Genomic DNA, 20,529 nt, shown 5'->3' with positions numbered 1-20,529 from the left:
AGTGAACTTAATTGTATTTAGTCTTAAAACTTTAATGACTGCAGGAATTCATACTGGTAGGAACCACCTGGTTCCACCAGCCCACAGGGGATTATTGTGTCCGTCCGTCGTTCATCCAAAAATGGGAGGGGTGGAGAGGGGAGGGTGGGGAGGGGCTGGGTGGGGAGGGGCTGGTGGGGAGGGGAGCGTGGGGAGGGGCTGGGTGGGGAGGGGCTGGTCACCCCGTGGTGCCCTTATAAAACTCAACGTTTAACCTACTCTCGCCGGCTTGTGCCCGCCCTCACAGTCGGCCATATTTGCGGAATACACCACGCCGCCATTGACCCTGGCCATTGAACGAGCAACCCAACGTTCCTACCAGCTCCCTCCGCAGGAATGTGTTATTCTTGGTTCTTTCGGTAAAGTCACGTAGATAGAAAACAAAAATCTAAATGAAAAGCAAAAATCCCACGACGTTTCGATCGCAACACAAGCGGTCTTCATCAGGTGGAGAGAAAAGAGGGTGCCAGCCTCCAAATGTAGCTGCTTTCAGGGCTCCAGAGTGAGTGGGCGGGGGAAAGGGCCATGCCAGAGACAGGGGGAGAGAGAGGGGGTTGGAAAGAGATAGGATGGAGGAGAGAGGGGTAGAGATGGGAGGAGGGAGGAATTGCACCTCGGTACACCCATCAGACAATGGGAGTGGGGCAGAGACGGGGAGAGAGAGGGGGTGAAGCAGAGATAGGGGGGTGGGGGTAGAGATGGGAGGAGGAGGATATCTGCCTGAGACCTTGCAGCCATTCACTAGTAATGCTATCGCTTCTGTTCTTAACTCAGCTCACCTGGTATTAAAGACATCTCACTGTCCCCAGGTGATTTGCTCGTTAGTTTCGATGTAGTTTCTATGTTCACCAAAGTTACTGTGCCCGATACCATTGCAATAATTGAAGATTTGGTCCAACAAGGACTGAATGCTGATGTACCAGCCCTAGTGAGACACTGCCTCACCAATACATACTTCACCTGGAATGGAACATTCTACAAACAAACTGAGGGCATCCCAATGGGTTCTCCCTTATCTCCGGTTGTGGCCAACGTTTTCATGGAAAAATTTGAGACAAACGCCATCCAGGCATCCACTCTACGCCCATCCTTGTGGAAGAGGTACGTGGATGACACGTTTGTCATCTGGCCACATTGCCGACCGGCTCTGAAACAATTTCTCAACCACATCAATTCCATACACCCAGCCATCAAATTCACCATGTAGGTAGAAAAGGATTGTATGCTACCTTCTTGGATGTCTTAATCAAAAGGAGACCAGATGGCTCAATGAGCCACTCTGTCTACAGGAAAGTAACCCATACTGACGCCTACCTAAAACCTGATTCCCACCACCGTCTATCCCAGAAGAATTCCCTCATCAAAAGGCTACACCATAGAGCTCAATGTATCTCCGGCCATGGACATCTAACTAGTGAACTCAAACACGTACACCGGGCTCTCAAGGCTAATGGATACTCTGAATACACAATCTGCAAAGCCATCAACCCAACCGTGAGGAAGGAGCCATCTGAAGATCCAATCAAAACCGTCACCTTACCTTACATATCAGGGATAATCAAAAATATTTCCAAAATTTTGAACAAACACAAGATCCAGGTCCGACACAGTGCACAACATTCTTGACCTGATCCTATCTGTGAAGGACAAGATTCCTGACATGCAATATCCCGGCGTCTACAAACTATGCTGTACCTGTGGCAGCAGTTACATTGGGGAAACCAAACGACATGTCTCGGACCGTGTTCGTAAACACAAGGCAGATCTGAAACACGGCAGGACCAATCCTTCTGCCGTAGCTGATCATTGCTTTAATGCGGCTGGCTCACATGCAATTGATTTCTTTAAGACGATGGTACTTTGCAAGTCGACTGGCTATCAACAAAGATTCGTTCACGAAGCCATCCACGACGGTTTTAAACTCAGCAATCATTGGAAAGATGTCATCAACCACTTTGGGTCATATAACTTGAATTTGTGTTTCCTTGTCAACCTCTACCGTCAGCAGTGTGGGTGGGTGTAGCAAGGTGCAATGCCCCCCCCATCTCTACCCCTCCCCCCCCCATCTCTGCTCCACCCCCTCTCTCTCCCCCTGTCTCTCGCGCAGCCTTCCCCCCCCCGCCCACTCACTCTGGAGCACTTGAATTTGTGTATCCCCATTCCTTCCCCCCCATTGTCTGATGGGTGTACCGAGGTGCAATTCCCTCCTCCTCACATCTCTACCCCCCCCCCCCATCTTTGCTCAACCCCATCCCTCTCCCCTTGTCTCTTGCACAGCAGTTTCCCCCACCCACTCACTCTGGAGCCCTTATAAGCAGCGACATTTGGAGGCTTGCCCCCGCTTTTCTCTCCACCTGATGCAGACCGCTTGTGTTGCGATCGAAACGTCGTGGATTTTTTTGCTTTTAATTTTGATTTTTGTTTTCTATCTACGTGACTTTACCGAAAGAACCAAGAATATTAACTTAATTTTAATTGAAAGTCACTCCATGTCATCCATCAATCTCAAAACACATGATGCATATTTTAACAGTCCTGAAATACTTTTTCCCCACCATAGCTGCTCAGATTTGCTTATATGATGCGTAGGCTGAGGTCATTGACATCTTCTGCTTCCTCTTACGTATGACAAATGTGTGCAAGTAATACGTCTAGGTTTAAGATTGTGAGCCATGTGATAGCTTCTGGAGTAGCACGAATAATTCTATGTCCAGTCCGCCGGAGAGCAGGCATACAATGGTGCAATCGTTCACGATACGGTCCATTGTTTGGTTCGGATGGCCGCAGTCACGTATCTAAGAGGGTCATCATAAATCAGTCGTGTATCTATAAATGGATCACCCTGGATATTTATATTTTTTTACTAACAAGAGAGGAAAATCAAATCAACTAGTCATGGGTACTAAATCAAAATAAAGTGACATGTTCATTACTCAGAAAAAAACACATTTTGTATGTGTTAATTGTGTAGTGTGATTTTCTAAACTTCTGCAGTGCTACAATATACAGCACAAAAAACTAAGATGTTTTAATAGTAACATAAAAATAGTATCCAACCCTTAAAAAATGCTTTTCAAAAAATATTAAACATAGCTGCAGTGGGAAAGTCAATAACGGAGTTTTTTTTATGGTAGCCTCTGAATTATAGCATCTTCAAAATGTGATGTTTCTTTGGACAGTTCAATGCATTCCCGTTATATATTTCAAACAGACACACAACCTTTATTTCTTACAAATAGGTTGGAGACACATAAATGATATTATCGATATTATTTAAAATATTTTTATATAGTGCCTTTCATAGCATATATGCCTATGGATCATGGAATGATGGAAAATAAAGATGCATGTTTTAAAATAAGCATCGGTTATCATTTTACTAAATCTACCAAGTACCGATTTACCTTACCCATGTTGAAAAGCCACCAAAACGCACACCCTCTCGCATCATCATCAGCCATGGTCTATCAACTACTGGATGAAGGCCTCGACACGTCGTCGCCATCTCTCATTGTCGGCTCAATCCTGCACATGAGTAGGTTGCATCCCTCCATTTCTGTGGTGGTCATCCTCTCCGTCAAGGCTCTGCTCCCAGGGTGATCGGGCTTTTGCCGGTGCAGCTTCCAAGCTTTGGAATGCTTTGCCTTTGCAAATAAGACAGAGTCGTGAGATATATTAAGCCTGTCTTGAAAACTTACTTCTTTAAATTGGCCTTCACGCCCTCGTTCTGGACGCTTACCCTGTTTCTGTTTATTTCCTGCTTTTCACACATGAGTGCATTGGGATCTACAGATGAAATGTGCCTTACAAATGTAAATTATTATTATTATTGTTCTCTGCTTTGGCTGCCACTTCAATAGTCGCATGCATCGGCGATCGGCCCTTCGAGCAATTGGTCGTGTCCAAGCCCAATTAATTCCCTTAACAGTGAATATGTATTTCATTTACATTTGCTGTCTGATCTGTGTTCCTTTTTTTTCTTTATTAGCACCACTCCATGCTTCTATGTTGTACTCTTCAGTTTGTATTTAGTTTTGTCAGCATCCATGTTTGTTATCCGAATGTATTCGTGGGTAATGTGTAGTATTCTAAAAGCACTCAATTATTTTGATCATTTTGATCCAGATCCACTCTCAGTGACTGCACTCGATATACTTGAGTGGAACTCCATTATTCTGTGATGATATGGGAGGACATTGGATTGCCTCTCCATCTGTCTCTCCGTTTGTTTCTTCACATCTCCGTTTGTCTCCTGAAGTGTATTTTTGCTATTAGCTGCCTTAATTTTGCCTGTAATTAAATTTGACGTCTCTTTGGCAATGTTGTTGAACTGTAACTTGCATCCGTGATCACTTCCCATGTGGACTTTCTTGAGGACATCTCTGACAATCTGAGTTATGTCCATGAGAATGGAGTCAGTTTAATTTCAGATATTTACATTTGCACTCCTACATGTCCTTTCTCTAGACTACTTATTTGAGAAAGATACGTTGATAAACTTCGTCTTCATGATGGCTGTAAACTCTTGGAGACATTCTCTTCTCTTTCCTGTCTCCTTTGCCAAACTCACCAAAAACAATCTCATCTCTTGCATCGAAGTAACCCATTACAACCATGTCGTTTATTTTTCCCATTTATAAGTTGAGTAATTTGTTCATATTTTGTCTACTTTTACATGTCCATGGCTTGTTGTGGGAGCATATATTTGAAGTACCTTTCATTTGTATTGGTTCGAGAGCCCTTATATTCTCTAGTCAACTCTATCTGAAGTATTGTTGAATTCACAGGAAACTAAAAAGCCTACTTCTTGACAATTGCTATCATCATTCCTATTATATAAAAGGTCACCACTGATGAAATATATAAAGGTCTTTGTTTTTCTCTTCACATTACTGAGCCTGACAACGTAGTAATAAATTTTTTTTTTATTTTTCCTCCGATTTGACGAAGATGTGTTCACCAAACAGTGTCTTGTGTGCAACAATGGCCAAATCGAAAAGGTGTATTCATACCAAGTGAATATTAGCATCATCTGCTGATTCACCTAGCTAGGCAATACGATGACTAGTTGATGCAGAGCTGCTGGGGAATTGGGACCATGGTGTAGGCCTGTTAGTCATCTGGTGTGTATGTATGTTGAACTTTATTTTGCACCGTACGTAGCCAACCATGCTAATCGGAGGTGAGGAGGAAGGACAACAAACTAAAGTCAAAAAGCAACTCTCAACAAATGAGTTTTCAATTCAGATTTAAAAGTGCATAGCTCCAATGGCTTCCTAATATCAGAAGGAAGAGCGTTCCAGATGGCCACAGAAGCGCATCTAAAAGTGCGTGTTGCAGTGACTGTCTTTGTTCGATGGTTAGCCAAAAGCCGCTGCGAGGATGCCCGGAGTTTGCGTGATGGTTCCTGCTCCTTGACGAGATCAGCAAGGTATTGTGGTTCATTTGTGGCAAGCACTTTGTGCATAATAAGCACGACCTTGTAAACCATCCTGTACCAGGCTGGTTGGCACATGGTGCAGGTTGTTGAAGGGAACACAGTTTTTTTAACTGCAGTAAATGCTTGGTCATGTTCTTTGTGCTTTAAAAAGCTAAAAAAAATTATTACATGGGCGCTTTGGCCCTAATGCTTCTTACCGTGACATAATCTATTTGGTATTCACAGTATTTATAAAATGCATGCGGTACATCTGCAAACAGGCTTGGTTTTCATCTGTGATCTTTTCAAAGCTGATCTTGTTTGATGAAGCGCAACTCACAGAGGTTAGATCACACGATAGTGGGCAGCAGTCAGCGTCTGTTGCTTAAAAAAAAGTAGGTCAGGTAATTACCGCTTTCGTCAGCCCCCTTTGCATGCAAAATTAACCAGAATCCAATTAGTGTTGATCTATTATTGTGTAAAAACACATATTTCAAATGTGGCTCTTGCTGCTCCGAGAACATGTTGTTATCCAGCCATTCTTTTTTGTTTTTGTACAGAACATAAACGTGCCTTAGTTGTGTACTTTCATTCATCGGTGCATAACTTTTGCTTTTTAATGAAGTGCTCTTTGCACACAAATGTTGTCGTGGTCATTAAGATGAACAGCTAGGAAACATTTTAGTTTTAGCCAAAATATTACAACTATTGGATGTTAGTGTTGTATATTTCAACCAAAAATTGTGCACTTTAATTAAGGTTTGTTTCTGTAATCATGTTTAGGTGTGCCCCATAAAACATCGTGATTAAATAAATGCTTGTATTCATACATTAAACACGAGTAGTGTTACTACCTAGGCCACATTGCCCGAAACGACCACAAATACCAGCTATTAAAGCAAATCCTGGAAGGAAAAATCGAAGAGAAAAAACGACCAGGACGGCCAAAAACGACATGGCTCAGTAACATCAAAACATGGCTACAATTAACAACAGCAGCACAAACTCTACACGCCGTTCATCGTGAAGTCGCACACGCCGTTAGGCAGCACTAAAGAAGAAGAAGCTCTGGGTGTGTTTTCAGCATAATTTATTCAGATTTATTAAAGTCAGTTGTACGGCAAAATGATTTTTTTTTTAATATGCCATTAGCATCCGTTAGCTTATTCCATAAAACCATGAACAAGCCTCCTTGCCCAGTCACACCAGAAGTCCTATCCAATGAACGACAGTTTGCCTCGGAAGCATAAACACTTGCCATTTCTGCCCCCCAACCCACCGTCACAGCTCATGTGACTTTCTGGAAGCTCCCGTTTACATTTGTTTAAGAGTGTATTTCGATCTTGATTTGAAGCTTTCGTGACTGCAGGAATCCATACTCTTTGGTTCTTTAGGTAAAGTCACGTAGATAGAAAATTAATAGCTCACGACGTTTCGATCGCAACACAAGCGTGTGGTGCTGCATTGAACGTCTTTAGAAGACACACCCTGCACATTCCAGCAGTGTTTGTTTTCTCCCACCACAACACCCCTTGCCACGTCGCCGTGACGTGGGAAACAGTGCGCAAATGTGCAACCGTCGTGGCAACCCGAGCAGTTGCCTGTGCCGAATTTGTGGACCCCCAATGTTCATTCCCATAGCTTCCCTCCTGCTTGACCCCAGTGGGAGAGGCAGTAGCGCATGACCAAGCTCCATGCTTGGCAATCTTGTGCAGTGGTTTGTAGACTCGACGACGGGCCACCCGCACCTCTCACGTTTAGATTACGGGAAAAGCACGGAGCAAAGAGAGGAGACATTGGCAAGTACAAGTGACACAAAGGGTTGGCATACCACAACGGGCCAGGAGACTTCCTCGCAGGGTCCTTAGACCCGTCGATTCACACAGGTGAATTCACCAATCCAAACTCATGGATCAGGGTGTCAGACCACACAGGATGCCTCACAGCCCCCCCCGCACTCGTCCTCTCAAGTGAGTTGTGTTCTCAGCAGAATCAGGGGTTGAAGGTGGATAAGCAAGATGTTAGACTCCAGGCCAAGGTACAGTTCCCGACACAGGGGGGCTTCAGACCCTCAGAGGGTGAGGAAGGTAATTAAGCAAATTGGGAGGCGGATTTGGATTGGGCCTTCTGTGGCGGGGGCATTTAGTAGTATAGTAATAACAATACTTTTGTTTTATTTTGTGTCATTCATGCTAATAGCATCCCATACCTCTGTTTAAAAGCTTGAGTTTTAAGAGCTGAGGAAGTGAAACGTGTTGGAGATGGAGAGAAATCCGAGGATGAGCAGACAGAAGTCGAACTTGCCTCCCTTGAAAATATGTTGGGTAAGAGGACTATGATTAATCAATCTTGTGACCTTACTGAAAGGATCAAGACGCTTCTGGATCATTCCAGGCTTATAGCCCATAAGGGGAAGAAAAATAATAGGCTGGCTAAGTGCATAATATGCCTCGGCAATATCTCTGAGAATGTCTCTGAATCAAAAAATAAGACAGCTGCAAAGGGGAAGGAAAATGGGAAGGAAAATGGGAAGGAAAGGGGAAAAGAATAGACCAAAATCCAGGCTTATAATCTTTATTTTGCTGCTCATTATACGTGTTCTGCTTCTTCTGCTGCTTCAACCTCATCCTTATCTTCATTTTCATGTTTTGATTCCGAATCTGATCTTTTCTGAGGTAGGGTCTCTGCAGAAGGGCAATTGGTCCTTCTAAGTCAGAATTGGAGGTCAGCCACATTGAATATGATGCATTGCAGCACAATGTGCATTGCGTAGGCAATGAGCTGAGGGTTATCCAGCTTCCAGTGATTTGCAGGGCTCAATGCACGAGGGCCATGGCGCTGTCATGGGGCCAGCAGAGCAGGGGTTCCTCTTCGAAAAATTTGTATGGTGGCTGCTCAGCCTTCCCCGCTCCCATTTTTTGTGCGCTATAAGCTGGACACCTTCTGCAAGAGACGTCAACTTCGATTGGGTGCTGGTGCCTTGCAGAATTTGGAGGCGGTCGTTTCTTATTCTCCCTCCCTAGGGCACTGCTCTGCTATTGGTTCACGATATTATTGAAAATGCTGACGGAAGTAAAAATAGGTTTGCACTTACCTGAAACCTGGTCTTCTAAGTCAGCCTTCAGCATGTTCCACTTCCTGCCTTCTTTGCCACTCGAATATTGGTTAGAGTTGTGAGTTATGTTTCTAATTTTTACGTTGCGTTGAGTCCGTTTTTGGTCTGGCAGGATATATTATTGTCTTTGTATTTGGTCGCTTTGGTATTGTCACTGAGGACTTCTGGTTGTGGAAGGCCACGTGATCTATTACACAGGGCTGCAGAAGTGGCATTTGTTTAGAGTTCCAGTGCAGATGATTGTATTTTAAAAAATGGCCTTCTGTTTTGACTGGTCACTGATTCACGTTCTCGATGTTACAGAACATGCTGATGGCTGCCTTAGAAAACCAGGTTTCTGGAGAGTACATGCCTCGTGTTTTCCTCCACAAGAGTAGGCTCCTTTTACGTGTAGTTTCGTGTTATTTATTTTATGATCATATGACATTAATCTCGCAGTTACAGTGTAAAATGAAATTAAAAAAGGCTTAGCAACAGCATGAAGATAGTTTGGTGCATAGCGTCTGAAGCGTCAACTGCTTTACAACATGTTAAGATAAGCCCTGGAGCTTTGATAGTGTCTGTCACAACAGGCTAAGAGCTGTGCAGTCTGTGTGATTGCAGAACAGGTCACAGAACCCAGACTCTAACAAGTAGATTAGGTATTGTTTTGGCAGATTTGAAGATTGGTCTCAATGAGATTCACTATGAGCAAGGCCATTCCACTGTCAATGAGCATACCAACACATCAATACAAAATAAATGTATTCTCTTCTACATTGTTATGTCTCGGCATCCATTCAAACAACTCTGCCTTCTCATCAACAGTGCTGCTGTTGAGATGTGCTGTAGTCTGCTATTCTCATCCCACGCAGAATTTAGCAAATGTTGTGAAATGCTGAGTGTGGTCTTTACCATAGGTGGTGGTAGGTGGCTAGGGCTAATCAGGATCAGCCCCCTCAAACGTGTTTACCAGCCAGCATTCAAGCGCACACAGCCCCTTGGGTAAAACCTCGAGAGCGCAAAGTCACTACTAGCAGGGCATGTGGTCAACTGGCGCGATTGGTGAACCAGTGCCTTTGGACACATCAGTCCCCCCACCATGTGCTCTGCTCCTGGCAACCTTGTTTTTGGACATTGATTGACTTGGAAAATATATATGTTAAACATATTTTTTTTGTAAAAAAAAGAATTATTCAGCTTTCCTCAAGAAAAATTCAGTTCCCCAAAGAATATTTTCAACCACAATATATGGTCTAGCTGTGAATAGCGTTAGAAATGCCTTGTGGTGGTATGTACCACAGCCTACCAATGTTCGTAGCCGATATTGTCACGGGCTACCAATGTTCGTACGTTATTTAATAGGACGTACAACTCTGAGCTGTGGTCTTAAAAGTACATGCCAAAAGCTTTCCACCAGCTGTGCTGATTAACAAACACTGCCTTTGAACTTAAAGTTTATAGTAATACATTTTGAGCAGTAGGCCTGCTTTGAGAGTGCCTCCGTATTTGTAAATGGTAGCTACTGAATTACGGTTATTGGATAAAACTTTGGCTTATACACAGTGCACTACGATACAAATTAAATAATAAACCAGCTGTAATTGCAGCAGTGGTTGGTGATTTATTTGTATTTAGCTAAAAGGAATAAAAAACAGTAAAATGTATTATTAATCAGTGCCACTTAGGCAATGATCCAATTACTGTTTGGTGTTAGTTATAGCTTTCAACTAATTTACGAATCTATTAGTCTCCTATATCATGTAATTTATCAAAACAGACCAATTTGCTAACTCATCCTCTTGGATGCCAACATGTAATATTTCATTTGTATCCGTTGCACTTTCATTCATGTCAATTGTGGATGACAAAACACTTTCTGTCCTATCCGTTCATGAGATGATGGTTGTGTATGCCACATTGAAAACCTGCAGCTGGCCTTGTGTCAAGTTCTTGAATTGCGAATGAACGAGCGCTATACAGTGGACACCAAGGGATTCCCACAGGCACAGGTATTAATTAGCCGTTTTTTAGTTGGGTTGCAAAATAAAAACATTACAGCTGTACTTGCGTATGGAAAAAAACCCCTTCAGGCTGGCTTTCTGATGATATCCATCTGAGTAATGGCGACTATACATCAAATTAAGAACAGCGTTTAACTCGTAGCGCCACACTGTTCCCACTCGCTATAAAACATTCCTTCTGGATTCCCTGACAGAATAATGGACGTAAGCATTTCCACCTCTTGTCCCTCTGCAACAAAATCTGCTAAGAAGCCACCTCATACGACCAAGCGTATGATGTCTTTTAAGTCATTTTTCGTATTCGCATTATACAACATAGGAGTAATAGTACTGTAAGAGTATTGACACACGTAATAGCTCTCAGATTTCCTTAAGAACAGCGATGGCAGCTGACGCAGAGTGCTTCACTGCTACGTGAACAGATCTGGCTTCACGTGACACGGACGTGCGGTATTTGATAGCAAGCGGCGAAAAGAAATAACACGAGTTTAAAATTTCAGGCTCTACAAATTCCACTGTGTGTTTTAAGTAGTTGAATTTTACACGTGCATGATAATGATTAAAAAAAGTTTTATTGTTTTTGCTGTATTACGCAGGAGTATTTTGTATGTATGACATGATTTGGAAATTATTAAATATCCTTTTTTGATCTGGAACAGCCTCATTGAGCACATACTTTTTTCCCGAAAAATTCCTACATTGATATATTTGGCTAGTTCCTTTAAGATGGGTATTAAAAGAGCATTTAACAACAAATAAAACCCGTAAAAACGAAACCCAAGAAGCGCAATATCCTTTAACTTTTACAATAAAAATGATTATAATAGGGATGCCGCTGTGTTGCTTTACTTTCCAATTTTAACATTTCACAGTTTCCTTGCAACTAAATTACAAGAAAGCTGCTCCCCTGCAAAGCGAGTGAACCGTAATGAGCCGTGCTCTGGATAAATAAGGAACGTTGAGTCAAATTGAATTAATGCATCACAAAACGAAAACACTAATTAAGTACTATAAATAGCATTAGCTTGGGCCATTTGTTAAATTAATTGCGTTACCATTTGAAAGGTCATAAAAAGACATGATGTGATCTATAACTCAACAACTGTTCTTGTCAGCTATGTCAAGATGCATACAATTTTCAAGCACAGATCTTTGGCAGCATTTAAATGATAAACATAACAGTCCAGCGTGATAAGAATATTTGCCAGCAGCCATTAGAGATGAGACATTGTATGGCCGTGAATCATTGACTGCCACTTTCCATTTAGCTGTAAGTGATACACAATTTATCTTTTGATTGAGCATCAAACCTCCTCTGCAACGTTGTGTGACATTGTACGCTGCTATACAATACAGTATAATTTGGATATATAAAATAGTACCCAAATTCAGCCCCATATCGAGGCACACTACAGAGGCAGTGGGGTTTTTTTTATCGAGGCAAAAATTAAGCTCTTGAGCCTTTACTGCAATAAAGGCATGGAGTTGATAGCTGGATGGGGATGGAAGTTTCGCACATTGAGGACCGCATAGGGAAATTAGTGATCACTCACTCACAAAGTTAATGTCGACTGGGGGCTTTGACAGAAAGCCTTGGTTGATGTCGCAGAAAGTACATGGAGGGGATTGCGGGTGAGAAGTCCTGCAGCGGCATGTTGAAGCATGCAGAAGTTTTAGATGAGGGATTTGTTGAGGCCAAAGTGGAGAGAGTCGCCGTTGTCAAGTCGACGTGATGAAGGCATGGATGAGGCTAAGGAACTAAGGCAGGTGTGGGAGATGTTTTGCAGGTCGAGGCATGAGGTCCTGCAGAGTTCAGTTTAGAAGGTTTCCCGCTCAGACTGGAATATTTACAAAGCGTGGCCTTTTTAAAATAATGTTTTAATAACAACTAGCTGGAAGAAGTTTTAATCAATCTAAGATGACAGAGTGAGGGTGTCCTCGTTATGAAATTTGATGCTCAAGGTGAGACCTGGAGATTATTTTTCCAAGTAGAAGGGAGAATTTTATTGGTAAGTGTAGGGGGCTGATGATGGCATCTTGTGGGACACTTTAATATAGTTTGATTGTCGTTACATGTAACCCTATAAGGGGTTTGAGAAGTAAGGATGGAACCAGGAGAGAAGTGTTACAGAGACACCTACATATCGTATCTTATATAGATGTATATAGCGCCTTAGTCCAAGGCACTTTACAATCGTTATAAAATTGTATTTAAGATGATAGTGCTTAAAATAAAGAGTGGGGTTGTTAAAAGTGGTGATGTAGTTGTGGTGGCGGTTAGGAGGACTGGTGGGAGTCGTTGAGGATGGGTTGCGGTTGGCCTGGTCGTAGCTGGGGGGCAGGGAGTAGCAGTAGGATGGGCAAGGGAGAAGAGATGACTGTTAAGTGAGGAATGGAAGCAGGTCGGTGAAGATGATTGTTTTATGTGCAGTAGCAGTTTGTTCCAGTGAAGGGGAGCAAGAAGGGAAAAGGAACGAAAGTGAGACTGGGAGTGTAGAGGAGGGGATGGATTAAGATATTAGAGAAGCAAGGGGAGGTGGGGCAAAACGACGGAGGGATTTATATACTAGAGGGAAACAGACGGTGATAGGAGACAGGGAGCCAGTGGAGTTGGGAAGGTACAGTAGAAGTGTGGGAACTGAGGTAGGTTAACCATGATCCGGGCTGAGGAATGTTGTATCTGTTCGAGCAGAGTGAAGGCATAGGCAGGAAGGCCGAGAAGAAGAGAGTTGCAATAGTCAAGGTGAGTGAAAACGAGGGAGTGAACCAGGAGTTTAGCAGCAGATAGTGAGATGAGGGTGTAGTGGGTCAGAAACCAGGGGAGACACTAGTTGAGGCAACACAATATTATTACTCTTTTCCTACAGGGTCCCTAACACAAAGGGGTAGTGGCCCCTTTACCCGATACCTGGGGAGGTATGGTCTCCGGGCTACGCTGCCCTAACACTGGGAACCCTGATAATTTCCCCGACATCCGGCTGGGGCCCTAGTGGAGGCGATGCTGATCCGACCCTGCCCGGGTCGTCAGGTCCTGACCACTGGCCTCACTGAGCTCTGGCCCTTAGAAGGACGATGGAGCTTGGGGTCCAGGGTCCAAGCTTCAGCCCAGGTCTTCGGAGTGGAGGAGACTGACTCTATCGTTTAGAGGTCCGCCTTATATACAGGTCCGGGGCTTGCTCCGCCCCGGCCCCGCCTTCCTTCCAGAACCTTCCACCAGGTCCTGGTGTGACATCCAGGACAGCGTTTAAGCAGTCAGAATTGCGGGATGAGAGGTCAGGGGTAAAGGAGAAAAAGGAAAATAAAATGTGGGTGTCGTCGGCGAAGAAGTGATGTGAACAGTAAAATGAAGAAATGGTGGAGTGGTGACTTTACCGAAAGAACCAAGAAGATGGTTCAAAGAAACAGAAGTGTGTGAAGAGAGCTAAGACTGGAGCCAGGAAAGGGCTGTGCTGGACATACCGAGACCGGAGATAGAGGAAATAAATGTGGGGTTATCGAATGAAAGATGGAGATTGAGGAGAGGCCAGAATGGGCAGAGTTTGGGAGGTGACTTCATAGAGTAAAGGAGGGCCGTTTCAGTGGATTGGAATGGGTGGAATTCAAATAGGAAATTAGGATAATGAGAATTTGATGAGATGTCGTGAGTATGGCAAGAATGGACAAAGACGTTCAAGAAGCTTAGAGAAGGGAGGTTTGTCCGGTAGTTGGCAGGACTGGAAGGGTCGATAGAGGGTATATTTTAGAAGGGGGGGATTGTGATGGCTGACTTGAAGATGGCAGAAAAAACACCAGAGGTGAGTGAAAGATTGACGAGAGACGAGGGATTGGGAAGGATAAGAGGGATGAGTGGAGGTAAAAGAGAAGCAGGGATGGGGTCCAAAGGAGAGTAGGTAGGATGGGCTTTTGCTATGATGGAGAGTTTGAATAACGATTTGAGAGAGAAAGCAGTGAAGAGAGTCGTTATCATGTGGAAGTGGGTGGGAGTACTGGTGTGGGGGAGGGGGGTGGACAGGTGGATTAGAAGATGAGGCTGGCAGAGAGTTGAGCGATGGATCCTCAACATTTTTTGTTAAAAGCACCAGTAATGGTTAGAGGGAGGGGATGAGGGGCAATGCCAAGGTGAGATTATTAAATCTGTTGGACATGAAATTTGTGTTTGGCTGCGGTGGTTGGTAGCCGATGAAGAGTTTGATGTTGTAGAGGGGTGCGACGTGAAGGGAGAGATGCTCAAAAGAGGTACTAATTGGGAATTTACGTCAGAGAATTCGGTTTAGAGATGATAACAGTCCTGCCACCCATGCCAGAGGAAGGTGCATGCTTGTTGGAGGCGGTAGCCAGGGAGGACAGTGTCAGAGAGTGATTAAAGTGCAGAGGGGGCATGCCAATCCTCATTGAGACAGAGGATGTCAGTGGTGCCCTCTTGCAGGAGATCGTGGATGAGAAGTGACTGAATTAATTGAGCGGACATTCGGCGGGGCCAGATGAACAGGAGGTGGCTGCTGTCCCTGTGGATAAAACTTCGTGGTGATGAGGTGGCAGAGCCATTCGGACTCGTGGGGCTCTTGGGGATATCCTGTGAGATGTGCGGAGTGGGTAGGAAGCTCACGGCAGTGAGCATTTTTAGTCCGGGGAAGTAGGTATGGGATTAAATTTCGATTGAAAGCTTTCGTGACTGCAGGGATTCATCTTCTTGGTTATTTCGGTAAAGTCACGTAGAAGGGAAGTAATAAAATAATAAAAATAAAACATAATAAAATTATTCTCACGACGTTTCGGCCACAACGCAAGTAGCCGTCCTCAGGTGAAAACCAGGTCTGTCGAGGCGACAGCGTCTGAATGAAAGAAAAAAAAAAACCAGGTCTGTCGACGCTGTCGCCTCGACAGACCTGGTTTTCACCTGAGGACGGATACTTGCGTTGTGGCCGAAACGTCGTAAGAATAATTTTATTATGTTTTATTTGTATTATTTTATTACTTCCCTTCTACGTGACTTTACCGAAAGAACCAAGAAGATAGGTATGGGATTGTTTAAGTGGGTGGTAGACTCAGGTAGAGGTGTGTGGTCGAGTTGAAATATTGGGGAATCTAATGGTACCACCACCATACTCTGTGGTGGTGGTGGTACAATTAGATTGTGTCCTGGGGTAGGAGTACTGGTCGGTGTTGGAATGGCTGAACAGTGAGCTGGGGTGGTCTCATTCTCCTTGGGCCCTGGAAAGGGGTATGGCCAACAGCACTCCTGCATTTGAGAGCAAGGGAGGGTTGTAGCTGAGTAGATTATGATTAGGAATGTCACAGCCAGGTTTCATTTAATCATCAACGAGGGATACAGGCAGGACCAAAATAGATGGTACAAATTCGACAATATATACGGGCCAGAGAACCAGTACGTTACAGACACGTGAAAGTCGAAATATAAAGCAAACGATATCAAATGGCACACAAATAACAGGCAGAATAGGCAACACAATTTAAACAATAGAGAATGACCAAAACAACACTTACAATGCAGGTAATACAGTCGGATCATACGAAACATATTGCATCGTGCAGATTGTAAAACCAGTGCAAATGAGAGACGATACATATGAAAGCGCATATATGCAACGGATAGTGTAACGGAGACGGATGATTCAAATTAAACGGTACAGCAGAAAATACGAAGAAGCACACATTAATTTAAATGCAGGTATCCCTCAATGTACGAAAGGGATGCGTTCTTCAAAAAACATGCATAAAATAACATTTTGTAAAATAGAATGGCTTTTACCATTAATTTAATACTAAAAACAGGGATTTTTTTGGACATCCATTCCAACTCTACTCCTAGCCTAAATACATTCACCGCAATCACTTTTCACAATATAAAAATAATGATAAAGAACATAAATATTAAAACGACTGAATAAAAATGAAATTCAAACAATGAACCTTTTTCAGAGAACGCGCACCAACAGATCTGCATGTTGGATTGACTGGCAAGGTGATGTATCGGCGTTACTGTTGCAACTGGAGGAATACCGTGACACTGTCATGGACGGATAACGCAGCCTCCCAGGTGGTTCTTGTTGGATCTCATGCCGCATGCCATGTGAAATTTTGTTCACGTGGAAATTCGATTTCGTTAATTGAAAAGGGTCGATAACTTATCAATTACGTTTACGTTGGCCAGTGTGGCACTTTGGAATGTTTGTAAATCGAGGGATGCCTGTATAGCATAGCATACATGGATTTACAGACCCATGTTTTTGACCATTGTAAATATAATGGATGTTTTTCACATGATTTTTATACAGAATTTCCAGCCCTTAACTTAATGCACATGAAAAGGTTTAAGAACGTGATGATTATCATCAAATGCTCATGAATAAAAATGTTCCCATCAACCTCTGGTAGATAGCTTCTAAGTGATTTTTTTTTTACTATTTCATATTAACCACTGAGGAATAATTTACACGATATTATCATATTTATATACCACATTTCCTCTGAAAATTAAAACGTATTCATGTGCAGTGTAATTTTAACCTTCTCTGATAATCCAAAAAGAACTAAAGAACGAATCCCTGCAACATGAAAACTACTCAAAGTGAAACTGGTGGAGTATTTTGGTGTAGCACAATATTGAAATAGTTTTTTACTGAGTGAGGCTTTTCTGACTCTTGGGGTTATTGTTATTTAGGGCTGATAGCTTGATTACAATTTTAGAATGAGGTGTATGTAAATAAACTACAACAAATGAACAACATTTCTGTGTATGTTGCCTTTCTGTCAGCGTTTAAAAACATTATACTCAGTAAAATCTCATTTTTATCTGCACAAAAAGCATTTTGATTGATGCTCTCCATCAGACTGGCCATGCCCTTTATATGATTGACTTTTTTTTCATTGGGGCATCTTAAGAGATGGCAACTACCTTCCATTGTTTTGAGATGTCACCAGCCACACCGTGGCCAGATAGCAGCTTAAATTACTAAAACCAAACTATGCAGGCCTCCCATTAAACCTGCCTGCTGCCTTAGCAGGCTTGGGTATGTTGATCAGGCGCTGGTAACATGTACATTACATAGAACACAAACTACTCTGTTCACTTTCACCTGTGGTGCATGCACATGTTTAAAGATTATCCTGTAAGCAAATCATAATTTTGCATTAGATTGGTATTTAAAACAATTAATGTTTTAATTCTACTTTTCTAGCGATATTAATTGAATGGCAATCCATGTATAAATAAAAAATCCAGCTAAGTGGCTTCTATGGACAGTTGATTTATCAGTTTCATTTATTTGGAATAACCCTGAGCCATTCGGCTCTTGATTCGGGTGCAACCACAACAAACAATAAAATTACAAGATACATTTAACATTTACTGTACGCAAATTGAAACATCCCCTACAAAAACAATAAAATCTTCCAGAAGATGCACCATTTGTTTATGCTGCGTACAACAATATGCAAAAAATCCCATTTTTATGTTAGATCACAATAACAATCATAATACAATATAGATTAAAATTTTAAGTATAACTTTATACTACATCAAAAAATCGGGCTAAACTAAACCTTTCTAGAAATTACTAAAATAATGCTAAAAAACAATGTAACAGTGATCATAAGAAATGTGATTGAAAGTTTACAATAGCGACATACATAACATATATTACTAAACCTAGCATCCTTCGCTAACTGTATGAGTCAGTCCATAATAGCTGGAGTAACAATAGTAGTAGCAGCAGCAGCACACTATAATCAAAAATACATGATAATTTCTCGCATTGTGAATCCCTCGTGTGCCCATGGAGGTTACCCATGCGTTGTTATTTTTTTTTCAGTCAGAAGCTGATGTCAGTATGGCCTAAAATCTGGTGACGATTTAAAGTTTCAGCAATGCAATTTTCAGGTAGTGGGGCTCTGTTTAGAAGTGCATTTGGGGAAAAACGGACTTGGTATGATTGTCTAGTTATGCCTACATAAAGAACTTTTCAGTACTGGTGGGATGTTAACAGCGGGGTTATCGAGTGAGTGGCACTCTTGGGAGAATGAGATTTGTCTGCTCTGAAGAGCAATGACCATGAATCGCTCTACTGAAGTGGAGTGCATGTGGTAGAGCCATTGGTGGAGGAGAGTGGGTTGGGCATGGTATTTTAGAAAGATATGCATGCCATTGTTTATAACTCTTATCTCTTCCAGTTCACTCATCGTTTTATATAAAGGCTTGTGCAGTTAATTAATTTTTATTTGAAGTATCCAAACTTGCAATGTTTATTTTTCAATTATGTTTGAGAAGAATTTGCCTTATGGTAATGCTATATTTCATTTTTATGGAAGATCACAATAAAAAAAAGTATAAGCTGCAATAGATGCTACAATGAAGAGAGCATTTAAAAATGCAGCATGTTATTCTAGAGTACAATTATATTTTGTTCTGGCCAAATACTCATGTCACTTACAAATCATCTTTCGCTTTGTTGTTGATGAATAGGCAGATAATTCACTTACTCTCAAATGAACAGTACTTCTTAGTGACACAGTACAAAATTATTATACACAGATTCCAAGAACACTAGCCATTGAGTCCATGTGATGCAATAATTTTCTTTGCAAAGCCATTGCTATTCCGTCACACAAACGTAATAGCAAATGTATCTAGCCTATGTGTGCACTTGTAATATTCTTGTTCAAAACCAGCAATAATTGTCCATTCATTGTCTAAAGCATGTCATTTTGCTATCGTACGCTTCTTCCCACGAACTGATGTTCGCTGTTTCTCAACAGGTAATGGTGTTACTTGTGCGTGTACACAAAACTGACACCGCCACTATATCAAGTGGCACATGTATCTCACAGGGCCATGAGCACTGCTCCCGCCCATTGGCCATCTATTCACAAGGCACGGAGCCCGTGTCGCTGTAGGCCGTTCTGGTCTCGTGCCACCAGGCCGCCTCATTTGCTCCTCTCTTAGCGCACGTTCTCTGCGCAGGGAGGCTGAACGCATGTCCAATACAGAATTTTAAGCACTGGTTACATATGGCAACCGCTTTAAATGTTGTATTGCTGCTGAGCAAGTAACTCAATTGTCGTACCATTCTAATGTATAACTAATTCACTTAATGGGTTGTATAAGGCTGGAAATATTATATGCATATGTTCAGCCTGCTGGTGATGCTAGCAGAGTGTTCAACCCCGAAGGTTGCAAGTTTAAAACCAGGATCGTGGTCACTTAGGCATATTATCCTTTTTGTAGTTCATGAAATTAGTTGCATTCTGTAGGAAGTCAACAATGTTTGTCCTATGTGGAGACTGGCCTCTGACATTATAACATGGAATATCCACCACTCACTCAGGGCCACCACTGGAGCAGAACATTGTCCTAATGCTCATTTGAGTTAGAGCACCACTTGCCTTTTTTAAAGTACATTTGTGTGCAGCATTGGCAACAGACTTGTTATCCACAAACAAACCAAGTCGCTTTCCAGAAGATATGTGGTTCCAGATGTTTCAGAATCTTCAGGGGAAGCAGCACGCACTTAATGAGAGTCAGCAGTTTCGTATTATATCTAAAAATATAAGAAGATTTAGAGGACCAGTGATGAGCAGACTGTCCTGGAGCTCGTCTGTGGTATTAGGAGCTTGGGCAAGGAGGATAAACATGGAAGGCTTAAATGTTAAAATGCAAGACTGTGCGCTTTGTGGCTGCCGCAGTTTTTTTTTATCACAAAGTATGCACTCAAGGACCACTACATGCATTTAACTGTTCTGCTTATTTGTATTGTGAATACGCACAACAAAGGCGGCACCACAGAGGTGGCATTCTGTGGCTGTGGTGTGAAATAACAGAGTAGTTGGATCCAGGTCAGCACTTTTAGGGGTGTGTTAGATGCTGGTCTTGCCTTTTGGACATGAACCAAGCAAACTGAAGCCACATGTGGAATTCACAATTTACAGCGGAATGA

General features: G+C 42.4%; 1 protein-coding gene across 1 annotated transcript in view; it reads left to right on the top strand.

The window, feature by feature from the left end:
• Positions 1 to 20,529, top strand: part of LOC144727988 (polypeptide N-acetylgalactosaminyltransferase 1-like) — a 108,251-nt gene that overhangs the window by 46,430 nt on the left and 41,292 nt on the right. The gene's annotated exons all lie outside the window — the stretch shown is intronic.

The sequence above is a fragment of the Lampetra planeri genome, chromosome 2 (assembly GCF_965212315.1).
Source record: "Lampetra planeri chromosome 2, kcLamPlan1.2.h2, whole genome shotgun sequence".
NCBI lineage: Eukaryota > Metazoa > Chordata > Hyperoartia > Petromyzontiformes > Petromyzontidae > Lampetra > Lampetra planeri.
Note: the sequence above shows the minus strand (reverse complement) of the source record. Positions and strands in the feature narration are given on the sequence as shown.